Raw genomic sequence first — 13,789 nt, 5'->3', positions numbered from 1 at the left:
GATGCCCACCCAGACCCTCCCCAATAGGTTCAGGTTTTGCGGCCGGAGTCCGCACCTTGTGTGGGGGGTACTGTCACACCCTGACCATAGTTTGCTTTGTATGTTTCTATGTTTTGTTTGGTCAGGGTGTGATCTGAGTGGGCATTCTATGTTGTGTGTCTAGTTTGTCTGTTTCTGTGTTTGGCCTGATATGGTTCTCAATCAAAGGCAGGTGTTAGTCATTGTCTCTGATTGGGAACCATATTTAGGTAGCCTGTTTGGTGTTGGGTTTTGTGGGTGATTGTTCCTGTCTCTGTGTTTGCACCAGATAGGGCTGTTTTGGTTTTTCACGTTTCTTGTTTTGTTAGTTTGTTCATGTGTAGTTGCTTTATTAAAGAACCATGAATAGTAACCACGCTGCGTATTGGTCCGCCTCTCCATCAACTCAAGAAAACCGTTACAGAAACAAAGGAAGTGTCTGAGTAGGAAGTAAAATATATACTGTACATCCAGTTTTCTCCTATAAGCCTGATACAGGGTGTACAGAAAAAGTGTCGGCCTCTTATCGGATTTAATTTAAAATCTCATAGCTCAGAGTACATCAACATTTTTCAATTTATATTTTAGTCATTTAGCAGACGCTCAGTATTGAGTGCATACATTTTCATACTTTTCTACTGTACCTGCAGGGGATAAGCGACAGAACTGCCCTTCATTCATTTGAAACTTGCCTTTTATTTCCTGATTTATTGATACCGCTAATGTGCCTCCAAGGGTACATGTTTTATTTCAGGAGGCGCTTTTCTGCAGGCTATCTCTCCTCGGTATGAATTTTTTATTTCAAGCTGAGCGGATGCTCTTGTCCATAATGCACATATCTTATTAATGGAAGTTTTTCACAACATAGTTTTAATTGCTCCACATGCGGATGTTCGGCCCCCCCTCCCTCCATTCTGAGCCCAGTCCCTGAGAGTTATTGATGGCCATGGCTCAGAAGGCTTTCAGCTGGTTTCCCCTACTGATTTGGGGACTGCACCTGAGCTACAGATTCTGCCCTGCAACCACAAAAAACATCCCTGCCAGGGATTTAAGGCCTACAAATCAGAGACTACAGAATGTCTAAATATTAAGTATACACATTTTACAACTGTAATCAATGCTAACTCAAGACATAGAGGCTGACTAAACCTACCATTTGTGGAACGTCACCTCGTCTGCTATGCAAACCAGCAAGCGTACATTAAAGTCCTCTTTTAAAGACAAGTTGTTTGTGTGTTTGATTTGTGTTCGTTACATACTGTAGCATGTGACTTGCATACAAGTTTAATTACAACTCAGATAAAGTGATGTGACTTTGTGGTACACCAATAGGAGTCAAACCTATAAGAAGGGATAGTAGGACTTCATCTCTGACTTCACCTTTAGGTATTAATCGATTTCTTTTACTGACACAATTCACCAAACAAGGATAGAAAAGAAGACACTTTTGGAAAAAGTGTACTCCCGCTCTCTCTCACTTTATCAGTCATGGCAGATGTCACACTGATCTGAGTGATAAATGTTGCCGTGCTGCCCACTCCAAAGGATGACATGGTAGAGGAGTCATTTCTCACAAAGAGCTCTTACTGTGAGGAAGTTAGAGAGGACTCTCACCCCCCAACATATATCCAACAATTGGGCCGACCAACCAGTGCTCCCGCACATTGGCTGACCGGGCTATCTGTATTGTGTGCCGCCACCCACGACCCGCCAACCCCTATTTTTTACGCTACAGCTACTCTCTGTTCATCATATATGCATAGTAACTTTAACCATATATACATGTACATACTACCTCAATCAGCCTGACTAACCGGTGTCTGTATGTAGCCTCGCTACTTTTATAGCCTCGCTACTGTATATAGCCTGTCTTTTTACCATTGTTTTATTTCTTTACTTACCTATTGTTCACCTAATACCTTTTTTGCACTATTGATTAGAGCCTGTTAGTAAGCATTTCACTGTAAGGTTCCCTGTTGTATTCGGCGCACGTGACAAATAAACTTTGATTTGATCATAATATACGGATGGACCTGAAATTATTCTACATTTTCTCAGGAATTCACAGGTTTGTCAGGATTTCATCTATGGACCATGTTTAGTAACAAATAACTTTGTCATGAGACCAGGAACTATCTGTACATTACAGAGATAAGATATGAGGAATGAATATGAGGAATGCATCAGAGGAGGCCGAACCATCTGTTTCTTTCAGGTTTATCAGTATCACTGACCTGATGTTTCAGTGTAAATGTATTTCCCTTTTATGTCTCAGTGCCACAGGTTATCTATATTTTTGTAGCCTATGAATCTTGATTTTAGATGACTAGGCCTATATAAACTTGTATGTTTTATGTTAGACTCAGACAGTGGTGTAAAGTACATCAGTAAAAATACTTTAAATTACTTTTTGGGGTATCTGTACTTTACTATTGATATTTTCGACAACATTTACTTTTACTACAATACATTCCGAAAGAAAATATGTAATTTTTACTCCAAGTGAGGAAAAATGAGCCTTTCAAGTGTTCTGATTGGACAACATGGCCTGTGTCTCCAACTGGCTGCCCTAAATATAACTCAGGAAGAGGGCCACTTGATTCAATTACAGTGGATGATGATTCACTGGTCTGTGCCAATCTCAAATTTTGTGAGGCTGCAGGCAGTATTCAAGTTAGACCCAACTAGATTATATTAGCATACAATCACTTTCACCATCTTTGACTCATCTGTCCATGTTGCATTTATACATCATCAAACACATCACAAAGGTCAATCTTCATACTGTCATACAGTTTATCCAACATGTTCTTTGAAAACTACAGACCAGGAGATTTTTGCTATTGAAAGTACAGGCAAGCAGGAATCGGTGATTAAAAGGGAGAAAGGTCACTGATAAAAAAAAGTAAAAACAAAGACTGAACTTCCTACAATGAGAAAGTACTGTACTGTATGACGGCAAGTGCTCCAGCTCACCTTTGAGGCTGGGTAAGGCCCTTCAACGACAAGCAAAATGTCTCTCCCTAGAAAACAATTTTGTCCACTTTGGTTCTTCACACATTGTGCCTGTTTTTGAGCAAATTGCTGTAGGTAAATAATGAAAGTGCACAAGATAACACCTCCCAGGAATTGCCTTTATTATTTATTCTAACTTTTTCTGCCTTCAGAAAACACTGGTAAGTGGCAACACTGAGTTAACTTGTGACTTGATGATGAAATCTCTACATTGATAAATGGATGTAGGTCATGCCAGGCAAGGGAACATCCAGACCTAAACTTAATTATGTCACGTCAAAGTTTGCTGCTTATATTCAATTTATAAGGGTACTGTTCGTTGTGATCACCTAAGTAATACACTCAAGGCCAGAGTCATTCTTTCAAACTCAGTTGGCCACAGAGATAACACTTAAAGATTGAAAGGGGGTATAAAATCACTGCTCAACTGTGGTGAATTATTAAAGACGGCAGATTTTTGTGACTTCTGAACAACAACAAATATATTTCCCCCAATTGGGTCTGTGAGAGTGCATGGATGAACTTGCTATTATTTCACCTCACAGTTATGGAAGTGAATGTAAGTTGGTCAGGTAGAAAATACTTTCCCCAGTGATTTATTCTTAAATATGCAATTGTCTAGAAAGTGAACTAACTTTTAAGCTTATTTTCTGTGGTATGTCTTAAAGGGCCAGTGTGTGGGTAATAATTAAGTAACTTACAGTAATCTTATTCTATTCAAATGGTAAAAAGTAATCAAAGAAGTGGATTAACCGAAGTTCATCACCAGAGTGAAGGGGCCCAGTGGGAGGGATATGTAACCTGAAAACAAACTGTTTATTGTCAGTGAGGTTTTGTACTCTTTGTTATTGGTCTGTTAACTTACACAGCCTGGTGATGTCACCAGTCAAGCCAAAACTCCACCCATGCAAAATCTGCTGATTTGAAGGTCCTGTGTATATTGTATTTTCAAAATTATTATTATTGTTTTTAGTATGTAACCTTTTTTTAACTAGCCAAGCCAGTTAAGAACAAATTCTTATTTACAATTTACAATGCCGGCCTGCACCAAGCAACTAAGAATGAAAATAAATAGATTATACCATACATCGAAACAATATCTCTTGCAGGTTATTGTTGAGTCATTACACAGCATGGCATGACTGCATGGCCAGGCACGACTCCAACACCATCATCAAGTTTGCCGATGACACAACAGTGGTAGGCCAGGTCACTAACAACGATGAGGCAGCCTATAGGGAGGAGGTTAGAGACCAGGCCATGTGGTGGCAGGACAACAACCTCTCCCTCAATGTGATCAAGACAAAGGAGATGATTGTGGACTACAGGAAAAGGAGGCCCGAGCACTCCCCAATTCTTATCGGGCAGCGGTGGAGCAGGTTGAGAGCTTCAAGTTCCTTGGTGTCCACATCACCAACAAACTATTATGGTCCAAACACACTAAGACAGTCGTGAACAGGGCATGACAAAGCCTATTCCCTCTCAGGAGACTGAAAAGATTTGGCATGGGTGGTCAGATCCTCAAAAGGTTCTACAGCTGCACCATTGAGGGCATGGTTGCATCACTGCCTGGTATGGCAACTGCTTGGCCTCCAACTGCAATGCACTACAGAGGGTAGTGCGTATGGTCCAGTACATCACTGGGCCAAAGCTTCCTGTCATCCAAGACCTCTGTACCAGGCGGTGTCAGAGGAAGGCCCTAAAAGACTCCAGCCACCCTAGTCATAGACTGTTCTCACTGCTACCACACGGCAAGCGGTACCGGAGCGTCAAGTCAAGTCTAGGTCCAAGAGGCTTCTCAACAGCTTCTACCCCCAAACCATAAGACTACTGAACATCTAATTAAATGGCTACCCAGACTATATGCATTGCCCCCCCCCCCCACCACGCCCCTTTATGCTGCTACTACTCTCTGTTATTATCTATGCACAAGTCACTTTAATAACTCCACCTACATGTATATATTACCTCAATTACCTCGACTAACCGGTACCCCCGCACGTTGACTCTGTACCGGCACCCTGTATATAGCCTCGCTATTGTTAGTTTACTGCTGCTCTTTAATTATCTTTATTTTTCTTCAGGTATTTTTCTCATAACTGCATTGTTGGTTAAGGGCTTGTAAGTAAACATTTCACTGTAAGATTTCACCTGTTGTATTCGGCGCATGTGACAAATACAATTTGATTTGATACAAAATTTCAAATACTGTTAAATGTTATTTTATTTGCATACCCAAAATGCCTATTATTTAGAACGCCATTGACTTTTGTGAGTGGTTTAAAAACCAATGATTAATTCAACGCTGTATATATGACATATGCTTTGTATCAGATTTCAACATGCATTTTTTACATGCCAGAATAAAATGGCAGGACAATTCCTCTTCCTATCTGGACACGAGGGAGCCTGTGGTCCATTCAAACGGATCCTTTAAAAGTGATATTTGCTTTCAAAGTGGAAAACCAACAAGAGAGGATGAGTGCAGATTAAGTCCATCTCCTTCCATCTCTGTTTATTTATCCAAGTGTGCACAGCCATTCGTGGACAAGGCTGCAGAAGGAGCCGCATGGGGCAGGAAGCCTTCCCTTGGTAGAAATCTTCCGATTATACGCTTGTTTTGATTTTATGCCCCTAGAGCTTGTACCTCTCTCTCTCTTTGCCAAAGGCCTGGCTACATGATGAAACATATTTCAATCATGACACACTAATTGTTGAAATTGCGTGGCAAGGTCCTCCCTCAGAAGCTTGACAGCCTCATAAAAAGGGTCCCATTTCAAAACACAAAGCTGTTGTTAGGCAGTGTACGTTACAGAGGGAATTAAGCCGATTGCTGTTAAATGACCATGTCAAAACAATCCGTTTTGGAGACATTTCTACAAAATCCCAATTTCACTCTTGACAATAACACATTTCTAAACTTGTATATTGCCTTGGATTATTCTGTTTTACAAAAAAAAGATATCTGGACATCCTACAGTAGCTACAATTTCGACCATCGACAATAGCCAGCCAGCCCCTGCAGGTAGAATCAAATGGCTTCATTGTGTTCATCATTGTGTTCATGGTTCTTCTGATACGTGTTTGATTAAGGACATGTAAGATGGACATGTGTAACACATCACGTACCTATTATATTGCCAATAACTATTATATCACTTTTTATGGGTCATAAACTTTACTTATGCCACCATCATTTCAATACAGTTTTTCCCTATGCAATTACCCAAAGCTAATTTTGCTGTTTTCTTACATGACAATGAGACATGAACACGTGGCACAATCCAAATATTTATATAATCTTAATTCCGCTCATCCAAATATTTTGATTTATCTATGTCTATTCCTTTACTTTAGATTTGTGTGTATTGTTGTGAAATTGTTAGATATTACTTGTTAGATATTACCGCACTGTTGGAGCTTGAAACACAAGCATTTCGCTACACTATAACATCTACTAAAAATGTGTACAGTATGTGACCAATACATTTGATTTGATTTGACAAATCACAGTCGGTAAATATGTTTAGCTTCTAAATGTGGTCTTTGTCTCAGGCACTTAGTATGCACGTCATGATCGCCTTGGCATCACAGGTGAATCTTTCAAGCGTGGCCATTGATCACCTTGCGGTAGTTCCACCTGGGCGCCTCTCCATTTGTCTCCTGTCCCCTGCTGCTGATCCCCTGAGCCCAGTAGGGATATGCTGATGTGCTCTGCTCTACCCTGGCTCCCCTGGCCTGCTGGCCTGCTGCTGTGCATCATGACATCTTTGTCTGCCTCTCATCACTTATCTTTACACCCCTCACCGATGGTCATGCACCCACCACGAAAGGCAGAGCGGGTGTGATGGCTAGTGGTGTTAGCACCCTGATCTTCTTATCAAAGAGATTCTTCGAATGCACAATTAGATGTAATGTGTTACATAGGGTAGTAACAGTGTCCAGACAATAAATTATTAAATATCCTTATGCACAGGTTTCAAATACAAAGCCTGAGACCATCGCAAAGGTAGGCAATGGGGGATGAGATTACAGTGTTTTCTTAGCCTCAGCAGAAAGAGCTTTGCACATGGTTGATGGATCCCAATACATGTAATTCATATAGGACACCAGTGCCTAGGTTCAATACCAGACATCGTGAATCAATACTGTGCCCCATGGTCAACCAACTGGTTCACTTTACATTGGAGAACTAAAATCGATAGATGAGTCCAAGATTACTCAGCCGTCTAGGCCCCATTGGTAGAGTGAGTGGTGGGAAGAGGACATGTACATTAAAAATGAGAATTGGTGCTTCTGATCGCTGATGGATTGTGGTATTGGGAGAATGGTGGGATTACTATTTAAAGATTACAGTAATCACAAGATACATTACATGACTGTGACGACCCTCCCACTCTGTCTGCCGTATTCTTTCTCTTTGCTCTTCTTTTCCTTATTAGGATGTCGGTGACATGGGACACACCTGGGCCCGGGTGTATCCGGGATAAATACACCTTTTCCCCATTAACTGAGGAGACTCTCTCCATGCAGACACACTGATAGATTTTGGTTGTGGCATTTTTGTGGCCATTTTGTTTGTTTGCCTTGGCACCATTCAACACCCCTCATTATCACATTTATACACACAAACACGCAAACACTCACTTACACTACTGATTACTGACTACACACACCATTGTTAATTGTATTTTGTTTACTTCAGTTAATAAATATATTTTGTATTCCTTATCTCCACGTCGTCTCCCTTTTTTGTTACGAACTTCGAGCCGATTCGTGACATGACCAAAAGCATGTGGACACCTGCATGTCATCTCCTTCCAAAGTCATGGGCATTAATATGGAGTTGGTCCCCCCTTTGCTGCTATAACAGACCACTCTTCTGGGAAGGCTTTCCACTCGATGTTGGAACATAGTGAGGTCGGTCACTGATGTTGGGCGGGGTAGCCTAGTGGTTAGAGCGTTGGACTAGTAACTGGAAGGTTGCAAGTTCAAATCCCTGAGCTGACAAGGTACTAATCTGTCGTTCTGCCCCTGAACAGGCAGTTAATCCACAAACTGACTTAACTGACTTGCCTAGTTAAATAAAGGTAAAATAAAATAAAATAAAATTAGGTCTGGCTAGCAGTTGGCATTCCAATTCATCCCAATTGTGTTCAATGGGGTTGAGGTCAGGGCTCTGTGCAAGCCAGTCAAGATCTTCCACACCAATCACAACAAACAATTTCTGTATGGACCTTGCTTTGTGCACGGGGGCATTGTCATGCTGAAACAGCAAAGGCCCTTCCCCAAACTGTTCCCACAAAAAAATAATGTCATTGCATGCTGCAGTGTTAAGATTTCCCTTCACTGGAGCTAAGGAGCCCGAACCATGAAAAACAGCCCCAGACCATTAATCCTCCTCCACCAAACTTTACAGTTGCCACATGCATTGGGGCAGGTAGCATTCTCCTGGCACCCGGCACACCCAGATTTGTCCGTAGGACTGCCACAGGGTGAAGTGTGATTCATCACTCCAGAGAATGCATTTCCACTCCTCCAGAATCCAATGGCGGAGAGCTTTACACCCCTCCAGTTGACGCTTGGCATTGCGCATGGTGATCTCAGGCTTGTGTGCGGCTGCTCGGCCGCTCCTGACAACCAGTTGTTGTGCTGACGTTGCTTTCAGAGGTTGTTTGGAATTCGGCAGTGAGTGTTGCAACCGAGGAGGGACGATTTTTACACGCTACGTGCTTCTGCACTCGGCGGTCCCGTTCTGTGAGCTTGTGTGGTCTACCACTTCACGGCTGAGCCATTGTTGCTCTTAGACGTTTCCACTTTACAATAACAGCACTTACAGTTGACCATGGCAGCTAGCAGGGCAGATATTTTATGAACTGACTTGTTGGAAAGGTGGCATCCTATGACAGTGCTATGTTGAAAGTCATTGAGCTCCTCAGTAAGGCCATTCTACTGCCAATGTTTGTCTATGGAGATTGCATGGATGCGTGCTAAATTGTATACACCTGTCAGCAATGGTTGTGGCTGAAATAGCCAAATCCACTAATTTGCAAGGGTGTCCACATACTTACAGTGAGGGAAAAAAGTATTTGATCCCCTGCTGATTTTGTACAATTGCCCACTGACAAAGAAATGATCAGTCTATAATTTTAGTCTATAATTTCCCTCATTAAAATGCAAATCAATTTATAACATTTTTGACATGCGTTTTTCTGGATTTCTTTGTTGTTATTCTGTCTCTCACTGTTCAAATAAACCTACCATTAAAATTATAGACTGATCATTTCTTTGTCAGTGGGCAAACGTTGTCACGTCCTGGCCTTAGTTCCTTTGTTATGTTTCTTGTTTAGGTTGGTCAGGGCGTGAGTTGGGGTGGGCATTCTATGTGTTCTAGTTTTGGTTTTCTATGTGTTGAGCCTGGTATGGTTGTCAATCGTTGTCTCTGATTGAGAATCATACTTAGGTAGCCTGTTTTTCCCCTTTGATTTGTGGGTAGTTGTTTCCTGTTTTGTGTTTTTTCACCTTACAGGACTGTTTCGTGTCGTTCACTCTCTTTGTTGTTTTTTGGTCATTCAGTGTTCAGTTTATTTTATTAAATTTACTATGAACATTTACCACTCTGCGTGTTGGTCCGAGGATTCCTATTCCTCATCATCAGACGAAGAGGAGAGCCGTTACAAACGTACAATATCATCAGGGGATCAAATACTTTTTTCCCTCACTGTATGTATATATAGTGTATATCGATATATTATTACCAATACATTCTTGATTACGCCATTATGATCAAAAATCATCCGATGTGGGTCTATTGGAGATTTCAATGGAGAACATATTATTATCAACCATTATTATCAACCATTATTATCCATTATTATCAACACTATATACCTTTGACTAAAAATTACATTCCTGAAAGCTTGAGTAATGCATCTGGGATAAAGCAACTAAATAGGATTGTTTCTAATTAACAGGTTGTGTGGAACGAATGGCCCCACAGTGTTGCCTCAAAATCTGTCAGACACAGATGGCGATAAAGGCAAAAAATCAGCAGAGAGAGATGTTTAGAGAACATGATATGCTATGTGTTTTGTGTGTGTGTGTGTGTGTGTGTGTGTGTGTGTGTGTGTGTGTGTGTGTGTGTGTGTGTGTGTGTGTGTGTGTGTGTGTGTGTGTGTGTGTGTGTGTGTGTGTGTGTGTGTGTGTGTGTGCATTTATGTACAGTTGAAGTCGGAAGTTTACATACACCTTAGCCAAATACATTTAAACTCAGTTTTTCACAATTCCTGACATTTAATCCTAGTAAAAATTCCCTGTCTTAGGTCAGTTAGGATCACCACTTTAATTTCAAAGTGAAATGTCTGAATAATAGTAGAGAGAATGATTTATTTCAACTTTAATTTCTTTCATCACATTCCCAGTGGGTCAGAAGTTAACATACACTTAATTAGTATTTGGTAGCATTGCCTTTAAATTGTTTAACTTGAGTCAAACGTTTCGGGTCATGTCATCCACAAAGTAGATGTCCTAACCGAATTGCCAAAACTATAGTTTGTTAACAAGACATTTGTGGAGTGGTTGAAAAACTAGTTTTAATGACTCCAACCTAAGTGTATGTAAACTTCCGACTTTAACTGTATGTATGTGTGTGTGTGCAAGTTTGCTTGTGTGCTTGGGGGGAGGAGGATCATTAACCAACTAGCTTGTCATTGTAAAATATTTGTGGGAAAAAAACATTTTTGTTGTTCTTACATTCAAAACCTTTTGGTCTGTTTGGTTTTCGAAATATTCTTCCTGTTAAGTTAATGTGTTGCTTGAATCTGGCTCTTCTTTTAACTGCGGGGCATAGACGGAGACAACGATCAGATTGAATAATTCTGCAGCCCATTGGTGTAACGCTCGTCGTTGGGAGATAGAGTGGAGGACCAAGGTGCAGCGTGTTAAGTATTCATATTATCTTTTAATGAAAACGAATACTCGAACAAAACCAACAAAACACGAGAACAAAATGAAAACAGTCCTGAACGGTGAAATACAGTACAAACACAGAACAGAAAATAAACACCCACCAAACGGGATAAGTGGGATAAAGTGGGATAAGGCTACTTAAGTATGATTCTCAATCACAACTAACGACACCTGCCTCTGATTGAGAACCATACCAGGCCAAACGCAAACACAACACAGGAAACGGAACATAGACCACCCACCCAACCCACGCCCTGACCATACTAAAACAAAGACATAACAAAAGAACTAAGGTCAGAACGTGTCACGCCCTGGTCTAAGTATTTTGTGTTTTTCTTCATGTATTGGGTCAGGCCAGGGTGTGGCATGGGGTTTTTGTATTGTGGTGTGTTTTGTCTTGGTGTTTTGGTGTGTATGTATTGGGATTGTAGCTAGTGGGGTTATCTAGCAAGGTCTATGGCTGTCTGGAGTGGTTCTCAATCAGAGGCAGGTGTTTATCATTGTCTCTGATTGGGAACCATATTTAGGCAGCCATATTCTTTGAGTTTGTCGTGGGTGATTGTCCTTAGTGTCCTTGTTCCTGTCTATGTGTTAGGTTACACAAGTATAGGCTGTTTCGGTTTTCGTTACGTTTCCACGTTTGTTGTTTTTTGTAGTTTTTGTTATTGATTCGTGTTTTACGTTCGTTATTAAACATGGATCGCAATCTACACGCTGCATTTTGGTCCGACTCTCCTTCACCACAAGAGAACCGTAACAGAATCACCCACCACAAACAGACCAAGCAGCGTGTCAACAGGCAGGAGCCGCAGGAGAAGCAACAAAGGCAGCAACAGCGGCGCAATGAGGATTGGACATGGGACGATATATTGGATGGCAAGGGTTGCTACACATGGGAGGAGATCCTGGCGGGAAGGGATCAACTTCCATGGGAACAGGTGGAGGCACTTAGGAGAGCAGAGGCAGCCGGAGAGAGGAGCCGGCGATACGAGGGAACACGGTTGGCAAGGAAGCCCGGGAGTCAGCCCCAAAAATGTCTTGGGGGGGGGGCTCACAGGGAGTATGGCTACGCCAGGTAGGAGACCTGCGCAAACTCCCTGTGCTTACCGGGGGGCTAGAGAGACCGGGCAGGCACCGTGTTATGCAGTGGTGCGCACGGTGTCCCCAGTGCGGGTGCATAGCCCGGTGCGGTATATTCCAGCTCCTCGTATGGCCGGGCTAGAGTGGGCATCGAGCCAGGTAAGGTTGGGCAGGCTCGGTGCTCAAGAGCTCCAGTGTGCCTGCACGGTCCGGTCTATCCAGTACCACCTCCACACCCCAGCCCTCCGGTAGCAGCTCCCCGCACCAGGCTTCCTGTGCGTGTCCTCGGTCCAGTACCACCAGTACCAGCACCACGCATCAGGCCTACAGTGCGCCTCGCCTCTCCTGCGCTGTCGGAGTCTCCCGCCTCTCCAGCGCTGTCGGAGCCTTTCTCCTCTCCTGCGCTGTCGGAGCCTTTCTCCTCTCCTGCGCTGCCGGAGTCTCCCGCCTGTTCAGCGCTGTCAGAGCCTTCCTCCTCTACAGCGCTGCTGGAGTCTCCTGCCTGTTCAGCGCAGCCAGAGCTGCCAGCCTGCATGGAGCAGCCAGAGCTGCCAGCCTGCATGGAGCAGCCAGAGCTGCCAGCCTGCATGGAGCAGCCAGAGCTGTCAGTCTGCATGGAGCAGCCAGAGCTGTCAGTCTGCAAGGAGCTGCCAGTCTGCACGGAGCTGTCAGTCTGCAAGGAGCTGCCAGTCTGTAAGGAGCTGCCAGTCTGTAAGGAGCTGCCAGTCTGTAAGGAGCTGCCAGTCTGCAAGGAGCTGCCAGTCTGCACGGAGCCGCCAGAGCTGCCAATCTGTAAGAAGCCACCAGAGCTGTCAGCCTACATGGAGCAGCCAGAGCCGCCAGTCAGCATGGAGCAGCCAGAGCCGCCAGTCAGCATGGAGCAGCCAGATCTTTCAGTCTGCCAGGATCTGCCAGTCAGCCAGACTCTTCCAGATCTGCCAGTCAGCCAGACTCTTCCAGATCCGCCAGTCAGCCAGACTCTTCCAGATCCGCCAGTCAGCCAGACTCTTCCAGATCCGCCAGTCAGCCAGACTCTTCCAGATCCGCCAGTCAGCCAGACTCTTCCAGATCCGCCAGTCAGCCAGACTCTTCCAGATCCGCCAGTCAGCCAGACTCTTCCAGATCCGCCAGTCAGCCAGACTCTTCCAGATCCGCCAGTCAGCCAGACTCTTCCAGATCTGCCAGTCAGCCAGACTCTTCCAGATCTGCCAGACTCTTCCAGATCTGCCAGTCAGCCAGACTCTTCCAGATCTGCCAGTCAACCAGACTCTTCCAGATCCGCCAGTCAGCCGGGATCTGCCAGAACTGCCAGTCGGCCAGGATCCGCCAGTCAGCCAGGATCTGCCAGTCGGCCAGGATCTGCCAGTCAGCCAGGATCTGCTGAAAACACCAGCCAGCCAGGATCTGGTAGATCTACCTACCTGCCTGAGCTTCCTCTCACTCCTGAGCTTCCTCTCACTCCTGAGCTTCCTCTCACTCCCGAGCTTCCTCTCACTCCCGAGCTTCCTCTCACTCCCGAGCTTCCTCTCACTCCAGAGCTTCCTCTCACTCCCGAGCTTCCTCTCACTCCCGAGCTTCCTCTCACTCCCGAGCTTCCTCTCACTCCCGAGCTTCCTCTCACTCCCGAGCTTCCTCTCACTCCCGAGCTTTCTCTCACTCCCGAGCTTCCCCTCAGTCCCGAGCTGCCTCAGTCCCGAGCCGTCCTTCA

The sequence above is a fragment of the Oncorhynchus tshawytscha genome, linkage group LG04 (assembly GCF_018296145.1).
Source record: "Oncorhynchus tshawytscha isolate Ot180627B linkage group LG04, Otsh_v2.0, whole genome shotgun sequence".
Lineage (NCBI taxonomy): Eukaryota > Metazoa > Chordata > Actinopteri > Salmoniformes > Salmonidae > Oncorhynchus > Oncorhynchus tshawytscha.
The sequence above is the reverse complement of the archived record's forward strand: the minus strand, read 5'-3'. Positions refer to the sequence as shown.